General features: G+C 34.3%; 1 protein-coding gene across 4 annotated transcripts in view; it reads right to left on the reverse strand.

Moving 5' to 3' along the window:
- Positions 1-22,744, reverse strand: part of SYT1 (synaptotagmin 1) — a 649,966-nt gene that overhangs the window by 521,963 nt on the left and 105,259 nt on the right. For 3 of the 4 annotated variants that reach the window (XM_037847277.1, XM_037847275.1, XM_037847276.1), the window contains one exon: positions 3,123-3,238. The exons of the other annotated variant lie outside the window; for it this stretch is intronic. The gene's annotated coding sequence lies outside the window, so the exon portion shown is untranslated. The remainder of the gene's footprint in view (positions 1-3,122; positions 3,239-22,744) is intronic. 4 annotated transcript variants of the gene reach the window in all.

Consider the following 22,744-nt stretch of genomic DNA (forward strand, 5'->3'; position numbering starts at 1 on the left):
TCTACCTAACATCTCTTCTCTCTCTCTCCTTTTATTGTACTCACAGAAATACTGTTCATAAAATAACCCCACTTTCTCTGGGCTTCATTCCACAGTTCAGATCTATCTTAGAACATCCAGACTAAAAGGTACACATACACATTTTTCCACTGACTATTTTGTACATTTTATCCCAACTCTTGCCTCATTATTTTAGAAAAATTTCCTATCCCCTCTTTTAATTTTTCATTTACTTATTATCAAACTTGCTTTTCTTTAGCACTGAAATTCAATCAATAAACACACTTTGAAAAATATTTTGTCTAATAGGTTTAATTTTTGGAATCACATAGTATTTTTTTTCTTATTTTTCATTTCAGAGCACTAGTTTTGCAAATTGTGTAAGCTGATGACAATTTTGCGGATTTTTTTTTAATTGAGTCTGGAGATATAACATCATTTATAATACTGTTTCTGTGGGAAAATGTATTTTGAGTCCAAAATATTCAACTTATAAATGAAACTTTTGAAACATAACCCAACTGTAAGGTAGTGCCTGCCTGTACTGTGAATTTTAAAACCAGCTGAAAACCAAGGAATTTTTGGTTTATAAAAAGAATCTTAGGGATTTGGAAACAAATTATTCTCATCTTTTCAGAACATGCTTATATTAAAAGTAAGATAACCTGCAAAACCTAAAGACTTTGGCCCTTTTCTCCTTTTAGGCCCTTGTTTCAGAGGAGTCTGCCATGTAGGAGGCAAGAATTAATTTTATGGGTCATACATTCTCCGTAGTTGTCCTACTAGAACTAATTTTGCATTTTGTTGCTCTCTTCCTGTGCCTGAGGTAATCACAACATTCTGTCTTTTCATAGTTCAAAGGACAGTTCTTTGTCCTCTAACTCTCATTTAAGTGCACATTTCCTCTAATATTTGGCATACTAAGCTGACAATGTCTAATTTGCACTAAAAACAATGTGATGAGAAAATTCTCTTGCTAAGATTCGATAACGTAGAAATGTTCACCTATGAAAATATGGGAAATGTTTAGCCCAAAACATTTAACTTAGTTGTTGCAGGAAATTATGTTCTGAAAATTAGGCTGCCACAAAAGTCTTCCAAAAGTACAGGTTGGAATCTTAAAGAAGTGCTGCTTTTTAGATGCATTCAAAAGTTAAAAGATGGACTTGGTATTTAAAAAGCTTTGTAAAACTAAAGATTCAAATGTGAAAATAATAATGAATTGTACAAATTATGCATGTAATATCTTTTACTATTAAAGGGATTGTTATTTGGAAACTTTGGGAGCTTCTGCACAAGCTAAATTAATGCACATTCCTATCTTTGACGTTCTTAACTAACACTCAACATGGCATTTTTAATTTCAAAACATTTGAATCACACTGAAAGAGAAATAAAACATTCTGAAATGCTTTGTGTAGTCCCAGGAAATGTAAATATGTAGGACAAAATTGAAATCCTAATTTAATTTCCTTTCCATGATTTTATTTTTGATATCAATTATATGTCAACAGTTTTTAAATGTTTTGCTATCAGCTTTTTCCTTGCTCTCATAATACAGAGTAGTGGTTCTTAAAACTTTAGAGTGCATTAGAATCACTTGAAATGCACAATTTAAAATGCTAATTCTAGGCCCAACCCACAAAGATTCTGACGTAAGTCAGTCTGGCGTGAAACCCAGAAATATATATTTCTGTTAGGTTTACTTCAGCCCAGGTTTTGAGATTTTCTCAAAATAACTATAGAGTAGAACATGAAATTGTTCCTAAAAGGCATCAAAGTAGAAGAGAACAAAACAGAAATTTTTTAAGAGCAGCATGATAAGCATCACACTACCAGCACATGCCCTTAATTATAAAATGATTGCGATAACCATTCTACATTAGTACTGTGGCAATTATTTCCTAGGAAACTGAAGTGCTTTGATTCTGGCTATCTGAATTTTCAGAACCACTTCCTTTATATTAACAATCAATGTAGAGATATTCTGAAAAAATGTTGCAACAATAACAACCGAGATCCTACACTGGAGTCTCATGCTGCAAGAGAGAGAGTCAAAACTTCTAGTGTTTAAATAGTTCAGTCCCCAAAAGGTGAAGAAGTTGTATAATACAAGCCTAATGGACAGATTTGTTTAAATAAGTAAGTGAATTTACAGTAGTGCATAGTTGGTTTATTTTATCTTTTTTAAAGCATTGGTGACCCATTGGAGCTTACTTTCTCAGAAAAAATGTAAGATTCAAGTAGTGAAATAAAGTCTTCATGACACGGTCACACTAGAACATTATTTCTCCAGAATGCAATGAGAGTAGTGTGAAAAGGTGGTTTTTTGGAAATCCAGATCTCCAGTAACATGAGACCCCAAAAAAGATGCACATGATAATTCAGTCAACTCCATTTGCTTCATAGAACTATGTTTATGCCTAGTAAAAGTGTGTTAGAAATGACTTAGACCAAAGAAGCAACTTCATTGGTTAATGAAGAGTCAAAGAATGATAATTGAATTTGAAGGAATTCATTAGTTAAGACACTCAAGCAGATACTTTACAACCCCAATTATGTTCTCTAACACATATAATAGTCACATTGTGATACATGTACTGAGCTTTGAATTAGGGATATATGAATGAATAAGACATAGCATAGCACAAAGATACATCAGCCTGAGAAATTTTGCTCTCTACTCCCACCCCCCACCCAGTACCCTTGCTAAAATATCATCTATACAGCAGGGCACAAAAGCACAGAGGCAGATGCTATGGCATATTCTTTCAGAATGCAAGGCTGCTCAAGATCATCTACAGATAATGAACCATGACAACTTTGGATCTGATGAAACACAAAATGAGAGTGTAAGAAAGCAAAAATGTTATACCAGTGGTCAGCAACTCACCAGCCAGACTAACTAGCACTTGAAAAACATTAATACTAGTAATAGTTTCAAAGGATGTGGCAAAATACTGATATTTCCTTTAATATCATAAACCATCTTTAAAAGTAAGAGATGTATTTCTTTGATTTTCTGCTCAAATGCTTTCTTTCACACCTCACCAGATATAGATGGTGAAAGATGGTTGATTATCCAAAAAAAAAAAAAAGTATCAAAAATTTGTTCCAAATACCTTAATCAGACACTTTGAGAGCAATATCCAGGAATGAAGCAATTGCCAAGTGAATGGTCTTCCTATCCAGATGTTTGTCACTCAAGCTCTTGCTAGTTCTTGTTTTCCTGTTTTCCCTTGAAGGAGAGAGAATAATAGGAAATCCATGAAAAGGCCGGCCTGCAACTCTGCACTCGCCTCTAGTATTGACCAGGCATAGACTTCTGCTTATGCAGTCCATTCATTATTTACAACTTCTCTAGCGTCCTCAATTCCTGGTTGTATTAGGTGCTCCAGGCTAAGAATCTCATAGGTGTGAATCATGCTGACATTAAAAAAAAATTCCGGAAGAATAAACGTTTCTAAAAAGCAACCTTTTCATATTTCTTTTGCCATCTCCTGTTCAGTGCATTGTTCTATAGAGGAGAAATAGCATGTGCCTCCACTGAGGATACCCAGTGGAATTACTAACAGCAGGGAATTATCTCTAAGAAATTCACACTTTGTTTTGCTAACAAGACTCCTTGTTAGGATACTGGAGTGCTATCCTTCTCTGGCAATGTTCCCCCACCTTTGTAGAATTATTGAAAAGCTAACTGAGTCTATTTTGATTTGTGAATCTCTTTGTAAGCAACAGCAGCTGCAGCAGTGCTAATAAAAAGGAAAGACATTGCTATTTACCTAGGAAGCACATTGAAATACGGCCCTTGCAAAAGCATCTGAGTTGCAGGGAAGAGCTGTCAAATATTTTAATAGTTTCCTTTCTCTTCTTGCTTCCTTCATCCTTTCCTCCTCTTCTCCCCATATTTCCTTCTTTCCTTCCTCCCTCCCTCTCTTATTTCCCATTCTTTTCTTTTCTCTGTTTTCTTCCTCCTTTTATTCTTTCTGTTTTCCTTAAAGCACTCCTTACTACATTTGTTTACTCTTTTTTAAAGAGCTGACAAATAGAATTTTTTGTCTCTCTCACATTAAACAAATCAACCTACTCTCTTATCTTTGAGGTTTTTTAGTGACAATTTTAGAATCTGAAACGTTGAGAAACTGATTAAGGAAAGTAGCATAAATTTTTTCACAAACGTATAAATACAGGTAGAGAGAACTTGAGTTACTAACTAAATTTTGTAGCACCAATTAAAAATGAGATGTTGCAGATTCCAGTGGCTCTGATACTAATCAGACCGTTCTACTCTTTTTACAGTTTGTTTTTCAATTCCCTGGAGGAAGCTAACATGGCAACACCTTGTTATTTGAAGATTCAAGTTTTCCTACAAGATAAAATGCAGCTTTCATTATATTTGGAATAGAATTTTATAGTTCCTCTCCAGTTATTAAGCAGTCCTATTTGCCAACTAATGTAACAGAATTGTTCTGGCGTAAATACACACAGGAAAATGTTCTGAGGATTTAGTGGGTGTGGGAAAGCCTTAGTCTTTCATTTAAAGGAATATGTGCTGCATTAAAGAGTTTTATTCCAAGTGGCTTTTGAGCTACATGTCTGCCTGGCTGAGATAGAAAAAGCGATAGCTGATTCCAGCTCAGGCTGTTTCAATTATAAGTCCTTATTTTCAATCTATGATTAATTTGATGAATATTAATTATCTATTATGGGACTTTTTTTTTCCAGGTCCTGGGGATAAAAAGGAGAAAACATAATTTCTTACCTCTAAAAAAGTTGGGGAGAAAGATATGGAAATAACATGTTATCATAAATTGAAACCACAATGGAGATTTAGGACATAGTAAGCACCGAAGAAGGATTCTTTCCATCCTCAAGGAGGGTTATAATTTCTCACTTCAAACTAAGTAGAAAACACCATCCACATTGTATATGTGTGTGTGCACTTGTGTATGTATGTCCTTCAGAATGTTGGGCATGAAGTGATCAAAGTCCTGAGCTATTGCTACTTGTGATTATTTCATGGTTTACACAATTGTAGCTTTCACAATCAGATCCTTTTCAACATGAATCCAAGTATAAAGTGGCTTTTCCCACCAGAAAGGTTTTAAAACTTTCTCCCATGGCTATAGGCCCCAGAATTTATCTGAATCCTCAGAGAGAACAGTCACCAGAGTCGGACTCTACATGTTGGAGAAAATATGTGCATTAGCAATACACATCCATTCTGTAAGCCAAATAGTAAAGATTAAAAACCATTGCAACTATGAGCTGACAAGCAAGCAGGAGACTTCCAGCAGAGTATGGGGCAGGAACAGAATGTAACACAGATTAAAATATACAGATTAAACTGGAACCATTTGCTCAGTCACATTGTTTAAAGGATATTACCAGCTCCCAATAAGCCTCATTTTCCATGTGTTGCAAAAAACTATGCATTGTAAACTGAAGACGTTTTTGATGGGAATTCTTTCTTACTTCTCCTAGAAACAGTTTCTTTAATGCCTACTCTGTGCCAGGCAAGGTGCAAGACACTGGAAATATACTGGCAAAGAAGAGAAATGGCTGTCTCCACACCCTAATCCACCCCCATTTCCCCACAAGAGGCTTACAGTCTAAAGGGAGAGACAAATGATAAGCACACACATAAAGGGCTTAGGTTATTATATGATTTAAATTGTAGTAAGCTCCAAAAATGAGAGGTAATAGATGCTAGGAAAGTGCGAGCACTTTCACCCACAATTGGTTTCCCCGGAGAAATCACATTTATAGTGGATGCTGAAAGATAAGCAGGAATTAGCTGAGTTTGGAGATGGAGATGGGGAAAACAGGGAGATTCAAAGGTGGGAACAACATGAGTGAAGCCTTGAAACAGAAGGGAGCTTTATGTGTTTGAGAAACTTAAAAAAAGAAGTCAATGTACTTGGAGTCTAGGGAGCCTAGAGAAGCACAGAGGGTAACGAGGCTGGAGGAAGGCAAAGGCCAGTCTCTGCAGAGGGTTTTTGATGAGGGGACCCATGGGAAGCCACTGAAGGTTCTAATCCCGTTGGCTGGGATGGAGGTGGTGGTGAGGAGGGGTGAGATGGAACATTTATTATGATATTCAAAAACATCTTGTACCTATTCTCAGGAATCAAATCTGTCATACTGATTTGAAAGATTAATTTTCTGGCCCCCTGATATTTAGAAGGTTGGTTGTTTTCTGAATTTGTAAGTCATGCTTTATGTTTCTTTATATTTTTTATGGTTACTGTACATACATTTGTTTGCTCTTTATCTCCTCCTGTCTCTGCTATCACCGCTTGGAAAATCTATAAGAGCTGGAAGTTTTCACTTTGATTAACTGCTTTACATCTAGGTCTTAGGACATCATTTGGCATAGGATGGTACTAATTGAACAAATATATTGTGAATGAATAAATGAATGAATTATTTTGAAAACTGTCCCTAAGATGTTAGGATTCATTTAATGTTAAGTTTCCCCCAAAATTACTTGTATGAAAGGTCACCTTTGCATGGTAAAGTGACTATTAGACTAATAGAATGTGCTTCTGATATTTTGTCATTAAAAATAAAGTCTTTAGAGTTGTAGCTTATGGAAAAGGCATAAATAAAACAAGTGTGGGCAAAGCAAATGCATGTAAAATAAAAGTTGAGGTGGTTAACTTGGAAGCAAAATACATTTGTCATTATAGAGTCAGGATCAATTTGTCATTATAGAGTCAGGATCAATCAATTTATAGAGTCAGGATCAATCAATTTAGCAAACTCTCGAAGTTTTTATTAAACCCTGAATCCTTTAGTTATTATCAATTTAGAGATAGATACAGACACGGGACTCTGGCATTCTTTATTTTGTAGGGAAATTTATAGGAATATACTATAAACCAAATGCATGTATTTTAAAATTTGTAACACAAATTCTATATGGCATAGAAATGAATTAACAAAAATTAAAAGTCAAAACATCTAATCAATTGCAATTTTAATATATTTTGATTTCACATAGTGAGATGCTTCTAATTCATCTACTGTTTTCTATATAGTAGATGAAACTATATCTATGAACAGATGTCCATAGATTTTACTGGATAATATAAAAATTGCTCTAATATACCAAACAGCTTAAATAATCTAGAGCAATGTGCTTCTGAATATATTTTCCAAGAAAAACTGCCCAAGGTTATTTGTTTATGACCCCCTCAATTTTTACTTATGTTCATTTTTTCAATGGCTTTCCATAATTTTTAAAAGGCTAATTTGAGTATTACTTTAATATGTAATATTGACTTTATAGTAGTCAATGCAGGTTAAAAGGTTCAGTGGACCTTGGCAAAGAACATATAAATGACTAGTTAAGAATGCATTATCTCAGCTTTTGACATTATGTACAAGTGAATCACAGACCAAATACCAGCAAACTACCAGAGAGATGAAAATTTAAGGAATAATAACATTCGAATATTCCTTGGGTCAAGATGCCCTACAGGATTTCTACATAAGAAGAATCTTGGTTGCCATGGGCAAAGGCAAAATAGTGTGTTTTGGGGAAGGAAAGAGGCAGAGCTAGGCTTTTATTTGCACCATTCAAAAAAAAATTTCCCCATTAAAGAAATAATTTAGAAAAAAATGCTTGCAAATTTTGTTAGCTGCAAAGAATACAAATACACTTCAAGAAGCATTTACTTCTGGGTTTCGTTACCTATTTGTGGGAACTATCCCTCCAAGAAGTCTGTGACCCCCTTGAAATTTCATGTAAAATTGTATGCATTTCTGCATTTGTGCATTTTTCCCCAGATTCTCAAAAGGAGTCAATGATTCCCCATCTTGAAAAAAAGTTCAGAAATGGAAATTCACTAGCCCAAAGTTTCACAGCTAATTAGCAGCATAACTGTAGCTAAAATTCATGTCTTTTGATTCCAATCCAGAGCCCTTTTCAACATAGACTACACGTTGCTTCTGCTGTAATATATCAAATCAACATAGCACTTTTCTTCTCTCTTGGTATACAAAGTTAAAATAGCATAAAATACTTTAAAAAACAAACCTTTATTATTAAAGATAGAACTTACCTGGGTTTTTTTAAAGCAAAATGTTAGGGAAAACTCCTTTACCATTTTATCAGTGTGAGAAGGAAGACACAAGAACTAAATATAATTTTTCTTTGTAAATCTATCAGAAAAGTGAGTTTGAAAAGCTTGGCTCTTTTGTCTGATTTAATCCACAAAACAATGCATCTACTTTCATCTTTTTTTTAAATTTCTAAATTGTCAACATAGAATACACTGTGAATTTTAACAGCCTGTTTTTGTTCAACTGATTGCTTTCACTTTCTCTATTCTTTTGTCATTGAGGATAAATGAATATATTTTTTCTTTTATAATTTATTTTCAAGTTTGATTTTGAATTATTCAGAAGAGATTTAGGCTTCTTTATGTGCTAAATTTAGTTAGCAAGGGAATATAGTCTTGAGTTTTGCTAAAACTAGCCATCATGAGAGAGGGACTTGTAATGTACATAACCTACTGACCAGTGGAGACCAGTGTATCATTACTGGATAACTAATAGAAACGATACTAGCAACAGTTGACCACCAGGGAAATTTAGGTAAACTCTGATCCACAGGGCAGGTAAAATCTTTGGGATAATAGATTTTGGAAAAGCATACAAGCATGGAGGGTCTCTCTCTCTCTCTCTGCATTTTAGGAAAGTAAAGTCAAGTGTAATTTCATGCCCAATCTGAGTCAGTCCAATCTTCAATTTAGCAATAATTCTTGGATTGAATAAGCCAAGAATTGAAAGTTTACTTTGCACAGGAACGAGTTGCTCTAACTCCAGTAAAGGGTTTTTTTGTTTTGTTTATTTGTTTTGTTTTGTTTTTTAGTAGACTGTCATACAATAAACCACACTTTGATTAGTTTTGACACATTTTTATACCCATGAAACCATCAGCACAATCAAGATACTGAACATATCCTTCAACCCCAAAAGTCTCTCCAGTAATGGCTTCTGGACATGTGTGACTTGGAGAAGGGAAAGGGAAAGAGCAATAATTTGTAATTGATGTTAGAAATCTGGAGATACATAATGTTAACACTGACATATTCTTAGCATTTTTATTGCTTGCTTTAAAAAGTACCTTATTAATACATTTTCTAAAATAGCATAATTTGTTAAGTTTCATGCAATTTAATACATTTAAAGTTTTAAATAGTTTGAAACAACATTTATAGTTATGATCATATATAATCATTATCATTACTTTACTGTCAGTTTGATTTAAGAAGCAATGAATGGAATTTTGTATAAAAAAATGTTTAAGTGTATTTACAGTACAGAGTGGTATTTATAATAAGGGATGAACTGACCTTTTAAAAACCATTGTTTTTTGGTTGTTATTAGATTCTGCTTTTAGAAGGCTTGAGTTAAATGCAGGCTTAAGCCCTTCCTAGGTATAATCCTCAGTTTCCTCATCTAAAGAAAATGGGCATGATAACAATAATTTTCCAACAGTACTGTTGTAAGGATTGGATGAATTAATCCAATTAAAATGTATATGCAAAATAAACCAATCAATGATAGTATTATTTTTAGTGTTATTATTATTGACATAATTGTTCATCTTTAAATAAGGTTAACACAAATTAAAATTTGAAAACAATACAATCTAGAGGTTCCCATTCTTAAAACCTCAAAGGAGAAATAATTATGATATATTGTAATATACCTCACTGTACAATTTTTGTGCACGTGATTTATCTCATCTTCCCTGTTAAGTCTCTTGAATGCAAGAGCTGTTTTATTCATTCATTCCTTCCTCTCTCTCCTTCTCCCTCCTTCTCTTGCTCCCTCCTTTCTAAGAACATATATTTATTGAGCATATTTATCTGTGACAGACAGTCTTGTAGGTCTGGAGTTACACAGGCAAAGGAGACAAAGTTGCTGTCTTCATGTTGCTTACATTTTTGTAAAATTCATTTAGAACTACACTACTACTTAATACACTCAATAGCAATGCTGATGTGGGAGTGCCAAATATAAAACATAGATGTGAAAAAAATGCCCATTAATTATTTAGAAAATGTATTTGCAATGTAGGAAATAATAAGAAGACAAACTTCTTTAAAAATGGCAATAAAATGTGAAAAACTAGCTAGAATAAAGAAGGCAGAGTATACCGATTGAATGACTACGTATTATTTCAAGTAAATAAATTCAAGAATTTTTTCACATAAATAAGCATGAATGATACAAGCTTGCAGATGTTTATAGTTAAACCACCATAAAACATTTTTATAATTTACAGAAGAGGTTGTATATTTTGATAAGAAAACACATTTTAATGAAAAAATAATTGAAGCAAATTATAATAATTTTTTTAAGTTTACATTATGGTACAACAGTTTATTTTGAACATAATATTTAGTATGTCCTCATTTTTACATCTTTCTCTGTCAGAACTCAGATATGAGAAAACCCAGACAAAGTGAGTGCAATGCAACAGAATAAGGAAGCCTGTACTAAAATAGTTTGTTTATATAAGGTTAACCACAAACTTTAATTCTAAAATTCATAAATTACCTATTTTTTTAAGTGACCTATCTTATAGGTATGATTTGGGTTAGGAGCAATATACTAAAAGACAACTGTCTGAATCTCAATTGAGAAGTTAAATTTAATAAACATTTACCTGTTTCTTAAATTAGATGTAAAAGCACATAATAATTTATTCCAAAGATTAAAGCTATCCAAGAATCACTGTCTTGACTCCATCAATTATAATGGGGAAAGGGAGATGAGGATATTTATATTTAGTCCCTACAATTATTTAATATTTCTAAAAGCATTGTGAAATAAAGAGCCACTCAGAATATGAATTTAGAAATTTTATAAAGGTTTAAAGCCAAGCACAATTAATAAATGAGCCATTTATTCACAATACACAGATAAAATTTTAGAATAAGTAGAACTTAAAAAAGTCAAGCTACTTTCATTATTTATTTATTCTTTAAAACAAATCATATGTATGAGTGAAATATGTTTACTTTGAAAACTGTTGGACTTTAGGCACTGCAAAGTAAGAAATTGTATTTATCTAAAACGACTATCTTAGAACTCACATATTTTGATCAGAAGCATTGTACTCAACACAGTGTTGTGTACAAAGAGGTAAATAAATAATCTGTATCTCTTGGTTGGGAACCTTGGACAATTAAGATCTCTTTGATCTGCAAACCTCAGGTTTCTAGTGAATTGCTAAAGTTTAGTGACAGTGATCACTTATCAAGTCCTTATTATCTCATGAGGAAGATACTGCTATTATCCCCATTTACAGATCAGAAAGTTCAGGAACAGAGTGACTACATAACTTGCCCAAGATCACATTAGTGTTGAAAGTCTGAGTAGAAATTTGAACTCCTGCTGTCAGGCTTTGAAGCCCATGCTTTTAGACATGACATCTGGCTATATTTCTTAGTATATGGCTAAAAGATGGGTGTGCTTCAATAAATTGACTCATTTTTATAATACTGCAAAGATAATATATGATCCTAAAATGAACATCTGATACTAACGACTTGTTTTAATTTAGGCAAAGGTCTTTCCACTTTCTTTTAAACTCAAAATGCCTAAAACTAAAACCAATTTCCTCAATTTTGTTTCCTCTCTTTCTCATTTGGTCTCATGTTCATTCATTTATTTATTTAACAAGGTTTATTGGAGGTTTTCCATGTGCTAAACACACAAAAGCAAATAACAGTTACTTTAGTCATGAACACCACAGCTTTAAATCTTGGAGCCATCTTTGATTCTTTCCCTCATTCTCCAAGTACACACAAAATACTATGAATTCTTTCTTCTTCATTTCTCTTATAGGCACTTGCCTTTTTCTCTTCATCTTCATCAATACATTGACTTAGGACTTTATTATTTTACCTCTGAATTGCTGAAACAACTTTCAGAGTAACCTTATACCTAAAAATCATCCTACACTCTAATACTAGATTATTTTTACTAAAATACTTGAGTAGACAGTTCCCATTATTAGCAGAGAAGGTAACAGTGGAAAGAGGTACAGGCATTGAGTCTTGGGCCATCACTTAAAAGTTGTCTCCCAAAGGCATTATCCATGATGTAGCCAGTAAAAAAATGCAAATCTAAAAATGCAAGATTGAAGAATCATGTCATTCCCAGATTAAAATCTTCAATTGCTCACCTTTCCTCTCAGGATAAAGTCTGAACTCCTTATGCTTACAAGGTCCTTCTTTTCCTGTACCCTAACGACTTCTCCAACCTTGTCTCTTCCTCTGCCCTCCCCCTGCATGTTCCAATCATGTCAAACTCTTGGAATAAGTTCCCCTTCTCCCTCCAATACTCTGTTGACTCATTCCTACCCAAATCCTTGCCATGGCCCACAAGGCCCTTAGTGATTTCATCTACCACTCTCTGTCCTGCTCAATCTGCTCTAGCCTCATTGGCCATTCCTCCAGTCCAACAAGCATTTTCTCACCCAGGACCATTATACTTACTGTTTCCTCTACCTCTCATGATCTTCCCTTGAATATTTTCATGGCTCATGACCTTGGTTCATTCCAGTCTCTGTTCGTGTTTGTTGAAAACCTTCCATCACCACTATCCTCTGTTCCCATTCCTCGCATTTATTTTCCTTACAGCACTTATCACCTACCTTACATTATAGAATATATTTATTTGCTCATTTGCTTGTTTTCCCTCTTCGATGCTACAATATATGAAGACAGAGGTTTTTGTTTTGTGCATTCAATGATTCCAGAACTTTGGATGTATCTGACCCATGTGTGTACTCTATAAGCATTTCTTGAGTGAACAGATTCTTCACTCCTTAGCTTAGATGTTATATCTGCTAAAATATTATGAATTCCACATCTGCCTGGCCCCATGAAAGTCTAGGTTATGTGCTTGCCTAATAGTTTCCATATATCCTGTACCATGGCTAGTACAGGGAGATAAGTGCTCAGCAATCATTTTTTGAATTAATGAATACAGTGAAAATCATTTTAAGTCTATTTTCTTTTCAGAATGTGGAGTAAATTAAGAGATTATACATTATTCTTTTTTAATGTATTGTAAACATACATGGAACATGTCCCTGTTTGCTAATGTTGCTGTTATGCAAAATACCAGAAATGGACTGGCTTTTATAAGGGGGCTTTATTTGGTTACAGAGTTACAGTCTGAAGGCCATGAAAATGTCCAAATGAAGGCATCAACACAAGTATATTTTCACTGAAGGAAGGACAATGGCATCCGAAAAACCTCTGTTAGCTGGGAAGGCATGTGGCTTGCATCTGCTGATCCCAGGTTGTGTTCCAGCATTCTTCAAAGTGTCTCTCTCTTGGCTGCAGCACCTCCTTCTGTCCATGAACTCTTTTATAGGACTCCAGTGATTCAATTACGAACCACCCTGAATGGATGGGGTAACACCTCCATGGAAATTATCCAATCAAACATCTCACCCACAGTTGATTGAGTCACATCTCCATGGAAACACTCAGTCAAAGGATTCCAACCTAATCAACACTAATGCATCTGCCCCCACAAGATTGCATCAAGGAACATGGCATTTTGGGGGACAGAATACATCCAAACTGGCACAGAACACTTTGAGATAAACTTTTCAATGAAATGGTGTAGAATATATATCCTCTTGAATTAATTTTCTCATGCTTCCTTAGGCATTGCAATAAACTGTTTCCCCCTTGCATATTAGAGATTCCCAAGTTTCTTCTTGTGTGTCTATGGAGTAGTTATGGATCTTTATGAAAATCTGATGACCCTTCCAAAATAATTAACATATAGTCAATATTTTACTTATGCTTTCAGAATTTCAGGAGAACACAAAGTCCCTGTAGCTTCAAATGGACTCCTGTTCTATAAACCTTGGGTTAAGAATCCTGCTTTATTATTTGTTTTTAACGACTTCACAAGTTTGTTCAATTTTCTACATACTAAGCCGAAATATCAATTATACATCACCTACTTTTTAACCATAGACTCATTTCTCTCCTCATTACTGTGAAACTTTTATATTAACCTCTTCTGCATTTACATTCATACATCTATTAAAAGCTTAGCAATCTGGTTTCCTCCATTCTATTCTAACAAAGTCAGGATCAACTTCTCTTAATGTCTTATTTCAGTCTTTGTTTTCTTTTCTAGCTACTCTTCCTTTATCAAATCTGAGTTTGATCCTCCAAGATTTTATCCTCAGCTCTCTTCTGTTCTGCCTTCTTCACTGTACTCCAATGGTTTCAAATATTCCTGTTACGCAAATTACTCCTAACACTATTTCTTTAGTGCTGAGCTCTTTTCTATATTCGAGACCCAAATTTCCAACTGATGTCTATCTACTCATCAATATCCTGCTGGTATATTAAACCCAAAACTCAAATGTAATGTTGCATATTTCCTCCACAGCTTTTTTCTTATTTTGTGTTCCCTAGCTCAGTATCAGATATGAAACTTGAATTCATCTTTGACTCCTTTTCATTTCCACTTCTACATCTGATTAAATGTCACTTATTATTGATTCTTCCCCAGAAATGTCCCTGGTATTCTCTCCCTTCCCTGAGTCCACTGGCTAACTCTGCCCTTATCATGTTATGGCCTATGTGTGCTTTAGCTTCACAACTGATGTCTTGCCTTTAATATCCTGCCACTTCAATCCCAGCTCCACAATGCTTTGCCCTCTAGCCTTGCTCTCTCTCTACAGTACCAGAGAACTTTGTATCACCAATAAAGTATCTACTTTATCCTTCCAAATACTGCACTGATTGCACACATGTCTCCTTTGCCATCAGATTATTAATTCCTCAAGGGCAGAAATGATGTAGTAGTCTCCTTCATATCCTCCACATGTCACCTCACCACAGTATGCATTTAATAAATATTTGTTAAATTGAGTATAAGAGGTGTGAGAAAAAACAATTCTGAAAATATGTCATCATTGTGCTGGGCTGGCTAAAATGCCATTCCCTACTCTGATGCAAGAAAATAAAATGATATCTTTGCCCCTACTAATTTATGCTAATATTAGTTTTTATGGTTGGTATTTAGCTTTTGAACAATGAATTCCTCAGTAACATGCTGGAAAAGTTAAGGAAGGCTTAGATACATATATTGACTTAATATTGATATGCAATTCAGAAAACAATAATTATTTCAGTTAAAGTTGTTTCAATAATCATGTGCAAAGAAAAGCTTTTATGAATATATTTCTGTAATTAATAATGTAAAATATATTAACATTTTGTCTTGTTTTATATATGTGAAAAGATCATAGGAGGAATAAAGTACTTTCTCCAACATCATATCAAAAAGTAATAACGTGGGATTAATTCACATGCCTGAGTTTTTGAATCCTACCTCTGGGTTCAGGCTAAGGTTATGTAAATGAATAGATGGATGAATTAATTACCTTGTTAATATATATTTGATTTAACTTATCTGATACAAGTGATGTGATAGAAATGTTTGATATACATCTTGTGAAAAGCTAAACATGTGCTGTAAATGGAAGCTACTCTCTATAGGTTGCAAGTCAAAAGAAATTGGAAATATAGTGTATTAGAAAGATCAAGGATCCTTAGAATTAGACAAACTTAGAATGAAATTGTAACTTTAACAGATACTAGCTCAGGAATCTTGAGAAAACTGTTTAAACTCTCTGAGTTTTTTCATCTGTAAAATGGTGATAATGGTACCACTCAGAGTTATAACGATAGAATGAGATGAAGCGTAACAAATGAATGATTAAACTATGTAAAGTTAGAGGCACATATTTAATGCTCAACTAATATCAGTCCCTTCCCACTGCCCTGTCTCCCTAAAGAATAGAAAATATGCATAGGAGAAAAATGTGAATTCTGAATTATTATATTGTGCATTATATTCGTTTAGTCAAGAATATTTGTAGATGGTCTACCAGGTTCTAGGCAATGTGGTATCCTCAGGATAGAGTATAGCATGATGGTTAAGGGGCCTGGAGAGTGACCTGGCTTCAAGTATAAGCTCCATGACTTACTAGCTGTGTGAAACTTGGCAAGTGGCTGAACCCCACCAAGCCTCACCTGTGGAAACCTTTACAAGATTGTTTCTTGTAAAGAATAGCTAAAGTAACATGCAATTTACCAGGTAATTATTTTTTAAAAGTGTTATGTATTATTGGGAAGTCAGTCTATTTGGGAAGAAGTGGCTTTGGGTCTTAATTAGAAAATCATGTAGTTAAGTGGAGATCAGAGTTATGTACAAAGTGCCAAGGGAGCAATAGCAGTAAATCTGACTGATAAGAGTTGATATTTGAGCTTAGCCCTGAAAGATTAGTAGAGGTTGGCAAGACAGACAAAGTAGGGAAGGGCATTTCAGAGGTAATATAAACATATGTTTAGGAACCAAAGGTGTGGTTATGGTGGTGGTGATTGGGGGAAGAAGAGATATCCATCAATATCCTAATTTAAGGTCTTACTACACTTAGGAGTTTGGGCTTTATGCTCTAGAAGATGGGTAGCTAAACTATGACCCACTGGCCAATTCAGTCCACTACCTGCTAATGTGAAAAAATTTATTAGAACATATTCATTTATGTATTGTCTATGGCTGTTTTCCTTGCTGCAAGAGTAGAACTGAGGAGCTGCATAACATATTTACCCCTGCTCTAGATAGCGTCTAACTTAATGCCCGTTAAACATTTTTTTAACAAAAAATTTTTAATGTATAAAAGTCTCAGGCAAATCTTTATATATAAGCAAAGTTTCTCTTTGTGAAGTGGACTAGCTGATTAGAGTTCTGTATGGACACTTTTTTCTCTTTACCCTCCCTTCCCCGAAAACCCTGATGGCTGCTGAGGAACACTGGTGGACCTCTAAAACTCCACCAATTTGAAAAGTATTGCTGTGAGTGGTGAGAAAACCTGAAATCCTTGAATTTGGGTAGTGGCAACCTCATATTTGTGATTTAGAACTGGGGAGTAGATGGTAGCACAGTGAAAAAATTGGAAGGAAAGATCTATTTCCACAAAGAAGTTGTGGAAATTCAGCAGGGGTATGAGTGAAAGTAGTGGTGGTAGGGACAGAAGGTAGGGATGCATTTAGGGGATATTTAAATCATCACATCTCTAAGGATTGATGTGAAGGAAGAGAGACAGGGAGGTCTAAAGAGTGGGTGAGTATTTTGCTTGGAAGAATGGGTTAAAAGTGTGCCTTATGTTAGATGTGGTTTTTGAGACATGTATATGTGGATTTAAGTATCTTGCATTTGAAATGCCAGTACATTAACCAAGCAGAAATATCTGCTTGGAAGTTGTTAATAGAAGGTTATAGTCATGTGCTCCAGGAGTGCTGGGAGCATGTTTTGCTTGCTTAGTACTGTATCCCCTAGTGCTCATTATATGTGTTTAACAAGTAATAATGGAAAACCTAACAGAGTATTTATTATGTGCCATGCTCTGAGTATTTTGCCTATAGTAGTTCATTAATAATAATAATAATAATAATGATAATGATAATAAACAGGTACCATATTTTCCAAGTTTTCAGATGAGAAAACTGAATCACAGATCTGTTAAGGAACTTGCCTAAGTTCACTTAACCAGTAAATGAAACTGGCATTTACATCCAAGCATTTTGGCTTGGAAATCCACCCTCTTAACCACCATCTCTAACTTGCAAAATAAAGGCGTAAAGGATAGATTTGGAAGCTGAGGATAGAGATTTAAAAGTCTGCATATACAGGTGAAAACAGAAGGTAAAGGAATAGCTCAGGTCTCTCAGAGACTATACTTTTTTTTCTTAGACTATACTTTTTTTTCTTTTACTACCCTAAGGGTGGAAGAAAACCCATCAGTTTCTGGGATTGAAACTCTAGTTTGAATCAGACCTCAACACATAGGCTGTTCATTACTCTAAACAATCAAGGTTGTTAGGAGAGGGGATGGGACAGGTACAGGTGCTTAATGTTGTAAAACTAAAATATGTTTTCCTCTTTTAAGATTTTTTTTTTACTTTATTATCTCTGTATGGCTATAGTTCCACAACATCTTCTTCAGAACATGAGCAATAAAAGTTTTTATGCCATGTTCAGCATATGTAGGTTTACAATTGTAAACAATTCAATATAGGTTTAATATGGGTAAGCTAAGTTTTGGAACATTCTCTCAAAATATTCCAAAATTCTACAGATAAAATGTTTTCGTTCCCCCACTTATTAATATATTAGTCCTAAATCTGAAAAGAAAATGGTGGCAGATAATGGACTTCTTTTCTCCATTAACCTGCTAAGAATCATAAAAATTCAGGTACATGAATATGAATATAAAGAAAGGAAGCTTTAACTTGGGGAAGGAATGTTTTCTAATTTGAAATTAATTCAAACAGTGGGAAAACAACTAACAAGAGAAGTTTCAAATTGTCCCTTATTACAGACTTGCTGAGAAAATACACATTTAATTAATTATTCATTCATTTCTTCATCCTACATATGTTTATGGGCACTTACCCATAAACATATGTGCCAGCCTATGTGTTGAGGTCTAATTTATAGTTAAAATTTGGTTGAGTGAGGCCTGGAGGGAACAGAGTTCCAGGGAGATGGTTCTATATGTGTGAAGGCTTGGAAGTGAGCAAACAGGCAGGCAGCACATCTGAAGCACAGAAAGCAAAGGGGAGCCCAAAGGCTGTGAAGATAAGAGGGATTCATATCCCAGAGGCTCTTGTATGTCATAGCAAGGATTTTTAACATTTTCCTCATGCTTTAGAAAGTCATCAAAGAGCTTTAAGCAGGAGGGTGACATGATCAGAGTTGGATTTGTAATAACTCACATTGGCTGTGGTGTGGTGAACAGATTTCACCAATAGTGGAGAACAGCAGTGCAGGAATTACATTACACAAGTACTTATTTCTAGCCTCCATTAATCAGTTCCATTGTTCCTACAAGTGATATTATTTTAAAAACTTTGAATGGCAGCTTGGTTTTATAATATCCTATAAAGATTAGGAATGAGAACACACATAGGCCACACACACACCTACACACACACACATTCATATATATATGCATATATATATGAATATCTATATACTGACCACATTTTTCCAATTCCCTTTACAACACGCTTATATTATGTATATAAGTCATAAACTTAGAGAAAGTTTTCTAAGCATTATTGTTCAGTTTTTATTGATCACTTTTAGAATACCCAGGGTAGGTCTGTATGGAGAAAAGCAAAGGTAAATGACCCAGGGAATAATTATGACATTAATCAGAATACCCAAAATAATGTTATTGAGTACTAACTGTGTGTCAGGAAGTGTTCTAAATGCTTTCCCTATATTGATTTATTTAATCTTTGTACTAATTCTGAGATAGTTCCTATGTATGTCTGATCCATTATACAGCCCCAGGCTTATTTAGATAATTCTCTCAGTTAGCTAAAAGGCCCAAATAGCTAAGAGAATATCCATAAACATACAATCCAGAAGTTTGAAGTAAACAAACCAAACCAAATGAATACCCCTTAAAACAAACAAACAAAAAAGGTGGTGGTGGGGAATGAAAGTACAAAAAAAAAAATCCGATACTTCAGTCTCAATACACGTTTGTTACACTGAAAAACATTATAGAACTATTGCTCTATTATGTTTAATCTCTGATGAGTTCTGAGTAACATATGAGTCAAAAGGTTTTACTTTATCACTTTGCTGAAGTATAGCATCAGGTAGTTAGTAAATGATCATGTCCATTTACCAAAATAATGACATATCAAGCAGAAAAGTAAGGGATGTGGTATTCAATGATTATTTCAGTTCAATTATACCGCTTATGTCTTCTAGAAGGATAGTCATTTTGTCAGATGCTAGGGGCCTTCTGCCAAATAGTTCTTAAATTGACATTAGCAATGCCTAAGGACTGCTGTTACTAAGCAAAGTAGGCTATAACTACCTTCTCAGTTCACTCATTTGCCATATTGCTTGTGATCCAAGTAAAGTCAGACTATCACAGGAGACATGGCTATATAAAGATAACCACTTCTTTGTCTGGAAAGTCAAGGGTCAGAGGGGATGTCACCATCTTCTATAAAGATGTGAAGGCCCTCCATAAGGTCAACATTAACTTGTTCATAGAAATCTTGGATCATTAGAATTTAAGAGGGTAAAGAACTGCTTGATGTTTGAAATAACTTAAGACAATCACAGAAACAACAGAAGAAATATCAATTATTCTACACAACAGGCATTTCAAGTACAGAAATGTACTACTTAAGAGAGGTTGAATGAAAATATAAGTATCTTTGAAGAAAATTTCAGATCATTAACGGATGACAGCTCCACATTAGCCTATTCAAAATAGACTATCTAATAGTTTTATATTGCTCTCTGCCTCCACTATATGTTCTCCCATGCCAATATTAGACACAGAATATTGGGATAATAGAATTTTTAAATAATTTAAGTATAAACTAATATTTTTAGTCCAATACAGAAAGCCATAGCAAGTACTTCTTTAAAAAATATTTTTGCTGGCCTATTTAACATTCTTCAAAAATATCCCTTATTTCAGTTGTGCACAGAAATCCTTTCCAGTTCCACTGAGTTGACTTAGAAGCTTTCCTAGGTGTCCCCAGAGCATAGAACTGACTACCTCTTAGCACAGCACTAATAGCATTGCTCTGCAGGGGCTTCTTTATTCATTGTTCTCCACTAGATCATGATATCCAGAGGCAAGGAGCATGCTAATGCATTTGTCTGCTTTACTTAGTTCACCAAATAGTCTAGCTGGTAATCAAACATTTTTTTAAGATGAAGGCAACTAACTAGGTGGGAAAGATTGATTTGGAAAGGTGTTTCTATTTTCCAAATTATTAAGCATATTTTTTTATCCATTCAAGAAGTGCTTATTAAGCATTGACTCTACAAATCACTATATGACCTGGCTGCTAAATACATGTAAAGTGTGCAAAAAATATGACACAAAAGTCCTGAAATTCATGCCATTACTTAAAATACTTGTTAAGAAAAATCTGGACAGGCTAAGGATGAGAAAGAAATCTAAAAGACTGTATTTGAACAGTGCTACAACAAAAAACAGTTAAGATATCTTCTTTTTTACCTTCTCCTTTTATTTCCTTCCATGACAAGCATGACTTCCAAGAAAGCATACAGATGGTAAACTTGCCATTTTTATTAAATTTCTTTATGAATACATGGACTAAGACTATAAAATACAATATTTGTTAAGATTCTAAAAATTATAGATAATTAAATTACTTTGAGTTCATACACCATTTTTAAACCATTCTTCAATGCAGTTTTTTCCAACTCTGGATTTGTGTGGTTTTTCAAAATCACCAGTAGTGTTTCTTTGTTTCTTGAATCCTGTAGTTCAAAGTCTTTAGAACTACATTCCTCAGAAATGGAATCACTTCATGGGGGCTCCCTGTTCATGATATAGCATTCAAATACACTTACAGTTCCAAAGGATGAAAGCATTTCCAACTGTTAATTCACTTTTCCACTGAGTTCTACCTTAGCTTATACAGCTGCATTGCAACTGGGTTTTTATTAGCTTGAAGCAGGGTAGAACTCAACAGCAGTCTGTAATGGGTAAACATTTCCTTAAGAAGCCCTGTCATCCACAAGAACCAGAACCTGTATGTTTGATTGCTTGTTTCTTTTCAGATGCTTCTTGCAAGAATCTCCCATCAGAATTATTACATCTATTAACCTCTCTTTTGTGTTCATATAGAAAAGCCCCTCTAATGGAATGTACCCTTATTTACAGTAAAGGTAGGGAGTCAATTCATAAGCAACCTGTTTGTGGTAATAGATGGGGACAGAAAGATTTACAAACATTTGAAACACAATGAAACCAATATTGTCATACAAGGAAGCTTTTATTACAATTATAGTTTTAATAGCTCTAACCAAACATTCTTAAAATACTGCATTTGCATAAAATTTCATCCTAACCAAATTCATAAATTGCATATATTTAATAAGAAAACCTTTCTTTCTAACCCTTAGGCTTTCCATATTTTCTCTTAACAAGTATTTTAAGTAATAGTAGAAATTTCTTCCAGATGATTAAATACTTTTGCACACTGTCCAAGTTCCACAAAATATGACCTTATACTAGTAAACATATCTTTATTTTTATATCTTTCTAGTAGTTTCTAAATATTTGACTGAATAATTGGTTGAAAAAATTGACAGAACAAAGTTTAAAGTTAGCATATGTTGGGAATTGAATCACATCTTCCTCAAAAGGCATGTTCAGTTCCTAACCCTGGTCCAGTGGATGTGAACCCTTTTGTAAATAGGATCTTTGAATACTTAATATTAAGATGTGCCCAAACTGAATGAGGGTGAGCCTTAATCCAATATGGATGAAGTCCTTTTAAGCAAAAGAAATTAGACACAGAGACCATGGGGAGCAGCCAGAAGCTGGAAGTCAATGGAACCCAGATGGGAAAGGAGAAGATGCATCCATGTGCATTGCCATGTGACAGAAAAGCCAAGGAACCCCAAAGATTGCCGACTAGCAAGAAGATACTGACTATGAAAGGAAGCAAGCCTTCTAAGCCTCTGAAAGCACGATCCAATAAATTCCCAACCCAGTATATGGCATTTGTTTTAGCATCTGGGAAACTAATACAGCATATAATAAGAATAAATGTTTAAATATAAACTAATTTCACATATAAGATACAGTGTAAAA

Source organism: Choloepus didactylus, chromosome 8, assembly GCF_015220235.1.
Source record: "Choloepus didactylus isolate mChoDid1 chromosome 8, mChoDid1.pri, whole genome shotgun sequence".
Taxonomy (NCBI): Eukaryota; Metazoa; Chordata; class Mammalia; order Pilosa; family Megalonychidae; genus Choloepus; species Choloepus didactylus.